This window comes from Nicotiana tabacum, chromosome 6 (genome assembly GCF_000715075.1).
Source record: "Nicotiana tabacum cultivar K326 chromosome 6, ASM71507v2, whole genome shotgun sequence".
NCBI lineage: Eukaryota > Viridiplantae > Streptophyta > Magnoliopsida > Solanales > Solanaceae > Nicotiana > Nicotiana tabacum.
The window spans coordinates 7402321-7408320 of NC_134085.1; the positions used below are offsets into that span (position 1 = coordinate 7402321).

Sequence of the window (6000 nt, forward strand, 5' to 3'; positions counted from 1 at the left end):
TTCAAAATGCCAGAAGGGGTCGCAGAATGGATAGCTTGTCTCCGCTCCGTCATTGCAAATCAGATAGAATGGACGTTGGGATGACTTCCTGTTGATGATATACATGTTGTCGCGCCCCCTTTTTCTAGCAAAATTAGGTTTATGACATTTGGGAGACAACTCGTTCCCTTTCACTAATCGGGTTTTGAATTGAAGAATCGCCACCTAATGATTTAAGTGCATCAGGACACTAAAAAAGGTTTGATTTGAGTAATTAGAGATTTGGTAAGGGCTTGAAATTATCCCAAGGGAAAGGTGTTAGGAACCTCTCAGGATCCACTAGTGTGGTTCCCGGCCAAACTATTATTGTGACTTAAGTGCAAATAACACATGGGCAAATAAAGGCTTCAAATAAGAGGGGATTTTCACGTAATGGTTACAAATAAACAAAAGTAAGAAGAAGGAACTAAAAAGAGTTGATTTCCTTAAAAGAAATGGTTTAAAAAGATTTAAAAGAAACAAAGAAACAAAGAAAACAAAGGGAAAGGGGGTCCTAGGTTTATTAATAATATGGATCACCTCACACAACATCCGGTAATCACTCCTCAGTGAGGGGCTACACGTGATGTTATCGCGTGGTCATCATATCCATATCTACCCTTTCCCACCCCGTTAAGGTATTAAAGCGCAGAATGGTCTCGTTTACTCATTACATGTTATTATCCACCCCAATCCTATCAGCCTCGGAGGCACTTTGGGACTACTAATCCTAAAGGAAGGAGGTATTGGGCTTATTTGTAGTTTTAAAAGGTAAAATACTAAGGCGACAATCAAAACACATATAGCAAGTTTGGGGAAGCATATAAACAAATAAAATGGCTCGAACAGACCTCCTTTAAACCAAAGAAAGAACATAATGTAGCATGACTTGCATGTACTGTTTTGGGTCTGATTAAAACCTAAAGGTTGAGGCAGACTAATTTATCACATAATTCAGATAAGAAACCCGAATCAGGCCTGCCTGCTAGTTGTAGTTAATAACAACATATTCAATTTATAAGTTTACCATATGACTTGCCTATGTGTTAGACGAAAACCCTATAGGCATGATATCTACAGACTTCAGAAACAAGGACATGAGCTGATTACATACTGATTTAAGAAAAGTTGTCAACTATTAAAGGAGGGCGAGTTTTAGCAAAAGATTATAAGTTCTGCAACTGATAATGCATTATTATTACTGGTTTTAGACTCATAAGCGAGTGAGGCAATTCAGATTTGATTAAAGCTCATATAGGCATGCTTTCTATGTGTTTGTCAACTTTAGAACACTTTTATAGACATATAGAAATGCAGAAATCCTACAAACATGATATCTAGGTGTTGTATTTTATATGAACATGATATCTATATGAGAGGATGCATGATTCCTATAGACATGGTATCTATATGAGTGTGCAAAAATTCAGAAAACCCCTATGGACAGGATATCTATATATGAGAATGCAGGATTCCTATCGCTACAATATTTTAGGCCTTTAACCACACCCAAGAAGTGTGGCCTAAACTATTAGAAAGTGTGGCCCTTGATCACCGACCACACTTTTTGACCTAGGGCAACACCTTTTAGGGGGTAGCCTAAGTAAGCGTAACCTTTGTCCTAAGACAACACTTTTCATGAGGCTAAGGCCACGGTTTACAATGGCCACCCTTTTCTTGTCTGATAGCTACACTTTTTAAGCGTGTCTTTTGTTACCTTATAGGCCACCCTTTTCAAATGTTGCTCCTATAGCAACACTTATAATGTGTGGCCTTTATTACTATACACGCCACATTTTTGTCATACTCATAAGGCCACACTTTGAAGCGTGACAATTGTCATATTTTTACTAATATCCAAGCTACAATTTCGTGTTTAAAAAATTACATTTTTATGTATATTCGATAATCACATTTATTTCAAAAAATAAACTTTAGTATGGAGATCTCAAGAAATAAATTAATTAATTTAATTAACTAAGAAGTAACAAAAAATAATTCAAATGCATATACTTGTAATAACTTCAAAAAAAGAAATATGTCATATACTACATCAAATAATAAAATCAATTACTTTAAGGCACATGTTGGCCATTAACTTTACAAAATTATATATATTCATAGTGTATCACAAATATCATAATTGTACAAAACTCTTCATCATTTTCTTCCAATACATCAATTTGACTTTAGGCCATCAATCCCCAGATTTATTCTATACATATAAAATGGAATAAAAGTTAGATAAAAATCAATAGTATGCAAGTGAAAAGTCAAATTAAAAAATTTCACTTATACTTTCAACAATCAAAAGCACAACATTTAACAGAGTAAAGGTAACACTATCAAAGCAGGAGACAATGGATGAGAGAACAAATAGAAACACCTATACAACATATTTATTCATGCTATGTCAGAATAATTTCTTATAAGTTTCAGTGAGTAGTAGACAAAAAGTACGTTATACTACCCCGAGCGAGTAACTTTATACATTCCTGTTTAAGTTGGCCTCGTCATTTAGGAGTAAAAACTTAATAGTGAGCTTTTGATAGAATATGTAATAGCAAACTATCCGACTTAGCACACTTCTCACTAGGGAATCCCAAGTTCAACACAATCATGTCACAGATGCACAACCATTATCAACATAGAAGATGACATTTCGAAGGTATACGTACCCCCTATTTTTGTTAGAAAAAAGTAATTTTTGAATGCATTTGTGGCCTCTCTTGCATGATACTTGAAAATTGTATGTTCTATGTACATGAAAATAATTCATTTGGTTTAACAGATATCTAGGTAAGATGCTTTACACTTTGCCCTATGAATGTCTTCGGAGATGAGCTAAGGAATGAGATTAAACGACTATAGTAATCTTAAAAAATTTGAAAATCTTTTAAATAAAAATAATACAGAAACACTGTGAAAAAATGGAAAAAACGTAAAAATGCTATACATAAATGCATAAACTTACAAGTGGTATGAAACATACATTAATTTCTAATTTTTAAGTGGTATGAAAACATAAAACATGCTAATGAAGTTGAACTGGTGTTATGATGGAGCATTGATTTTAGAGAAAAGAACTTGTGAGTAAAATCTCAGTTTCAGGTCAACAATAACATATATTTTACAATTCTACTGGCAAGAAGCTTAAAAGATAAAATAAGTATATGGTTGAATAGAAGAATACCAGCTATTGCTAAGTAACCTTGTCGAGTGCATTTCTCTGATTTTGCGCATATTTTGCCAATGTACGCCTCTTCTTCATGTGATTATAGAACCAACAACCTAAATATCAAGGGAAAGTCCAATTCACACTAAAACTCATCAGGTAAGCTTTCTGAATATGTTAATGAATAACTACAACTCAGTACTACAAAATATACTAGTCTTACACAGACAAGTACCTTCATTCACTCATAATCCTAAGACACACTTATTCTTGGAACACTTAAAAAGATACTAATTCTTTTGAACATAAGAAGAAAAAAAAGAATATCAGAGCTAGTTTCATGTATTTAAAATCACAAAATCACTGAAACATGTAACAATTTGGTAATTCCTCTAGCTAAGATACGTTTTCATGCATGGATAAATAAAGGAACCTAATAATATAAATTAGATTACTAATGTAGATTATTCCTCATATCAAAAAACTTGAGTGTTGCACTGTAAAAATATCAGTTACTTGATTCACAAAGTCTGATATTAGCATTGCTCTTGATAATAATGGAGGATAATTCACTGTTTGAATAGAAATAGTGTGAAGATCATGGAGGCAGCTCAGTATAAAAAGAAATGTAGATGCTAGCAGCTAAAAGGTAATATCATAATACCACAAGAACAATCTCTATCAGACTGTCACCATAACAAAACAAACAATGACTGAAAAATCAAAGCATACCTGAGTTTTCCCAAAATTATAACATTTTCATACCTATAAAAAAACAATATCATATTCATATCTATCCAGTATAAAATCTTTTAATAGTGAGCAAGCATATGTCCAAAGGAAAAAAAAAGGATAAAAAAACAAACACAAGCTGATCAGGAAAGGTACTTTTTTTTTTCTAGAAAGAAGCTTTGGGCTGAAAACCAAAAAAAAAAGATATATAATTATATAATTCTTATTAATGATATTGACCAAAGAGGAAAATCCCAGGAGCATCGACTTCATCAAGAGGAAATCAATCCAGATTTAATTTCTTGCATATTTCATGTAGCTTTTAGTCATAGATATGACATTTATTTAAGTTAAAGAATCCTCATGAGGTTGTGCAAAAAGAATATTATTGATACTCATTTTTTGGTTATAGTGGAAGCCACAAATTCACATCCTAATTTGGATTACTTTAAATTTTTTCGTTCTTACAACCCATCCCCTTAAATCTACGAACATCAAATAATGCACACAAGAGACTTAAAATTTCTTTTATAAAAAATCAAACCCTCACCTATCTCCATTCTCCTCTAAGAAGCATTTCCAACTCTTCCGCCGGTGTCGTTGATGGTCATGTCTACTAGTCTCACTCCTACGTAAACTCCCAAAATTTGAACACACTTCAATATTACATCTTGAGTTGGTTTCTATAACCATTAAGCACAAAAAAGAAGTGGGTTTGACAAGATAAACACATAAAAGTGATGGAAGCGGAGTGAACCATTTCAATAAAGGAACAAAAGGGGCAGAAAGTCGATTGCGGCAACTTGAGTGGGTGTTGCAGTCGACTGAGTACAAGACCATCCCAGTTTCTTTTAATGCCTTAACTCAGTTTTTTGAAGTGAATGATGGACTTAGTCGTTGCTAGCCGAACGAGGAGTTCGATAGTGAAATAGGGTAACAACACAGGTGGCCTTAAAGCAACATACATGGTGGTGCTATGATGCAGGATTGAGAAAATTTCATTGGGAAAATATTTTTTTAGCAGTCTTCTTTGACTCTTTAGAATTGGGGGGGGGGGGGGGGGAATTTTTAGTAGGAGAAGTAATGGGGGAAATTTTCAGTAGGTGAAATAATGGAGGGAAAATTTTGGGAGAAAATTTTTAAAATTTTTTACAGTACGCTTATAAATAGTGTCTTTTAGGATGAATAAAGAGCACTATTCAAAAGTGTTATAATATATGGAATAAGTGTTTCCAAATATTTTTACATTTGGCAAACACTTAAAAAGTGTAGCCTTTATATTTAAAAAGAACGTTTTACAAGCATTGCTTAAAATTCGTGGCCTAAACCCCTCAGCAAAGGCTACACCTTAGAAAGCTTGCCCGTAAATATATTTGGCAATACTTACCAAGTGTTTCCTAAACTTAGTGTGGCATTAAGCCAAATTTGTTGTAGTGTATAGACATAATATCTATGTGAAAGTGCAGAAATTCAGAAAATTCTATATATGAGAATGTTGGATTCCTCTAGGCAGGATATCTACCCCTTTCGCATACATGGTTACCCCTCCCCTTTCACTATCTATCCCCAAGAGTTTTATTACAGAGTTATTACAACCCATTAAAAGTAAAGGAAACGAAAATACATCAGAAATTAAAAAGTACAACCAAGGAGAGCCTGTCAGACTTCCTATCTGAAGTATTAAGTAAACCAACTCCAAGAGATCATATTTCAAAGCCTTTCTCCCATTTGAGGCGTGTTAGAGTTCCCTAAGAGTCTCATATGAACTCCGGGCAGTGCTTGTCACACTTCCTTTTTACTACACCCCGTAAAGAGTATAAATATAAGGGAGTTTTTCCAATTAAAGGACAATCGAAACGGGATTATATTAAGAAATTTAGAGTCGCCACTTGGGAGATTTATGGTGTCACAAGTCACCGGTTGAATCCCGAATCGAGGAAAATATTTACTCTGTTTAACTATCCGCGAACCAAAAATCCAGGTAAGGAATTCTGTTAACCCGGGAGAAGGTGTTAGGCACTCCCGAGTTCCGTGGTTCTAGCACGGTCGCTTAGCAATTTATACTTGGCTTAAAT

At 34.1% G+C, this 6000-nt stretch overlaps 1 long non-coding RNA gene across 2 annotated transcripts; it reads right to left on the reverse strand.

Annotated features, from left to right (window-relative positions):
• Positions 1 to 2102: 2102 nt before the first annotated feature.
• LOC107782239 (uncharacterized) lies at positions 2103 to 4949 on the reverse strand. 2 transcript variants are annotated; one of them, XR_012710095.1, is made up of 4 exons: positions 4476 to 4949; positions 3926 to 3958; positions 3212 to 3309; positions 2103 to 2233 (listed from the first exon to the last, which is right to left on the reverse strand). It is a non-coding gene; the product is annotated as an uncharacterized LOC107782239 (long non-coding RNA). The 2 variants fall into 2 exon arrangements; XR_001647183.2 differs by lacking the exon at positions 3926 to 3958.
• Between the last annotated feature and the right edge of the window lie 1051 nt (positions 4950 to 6000).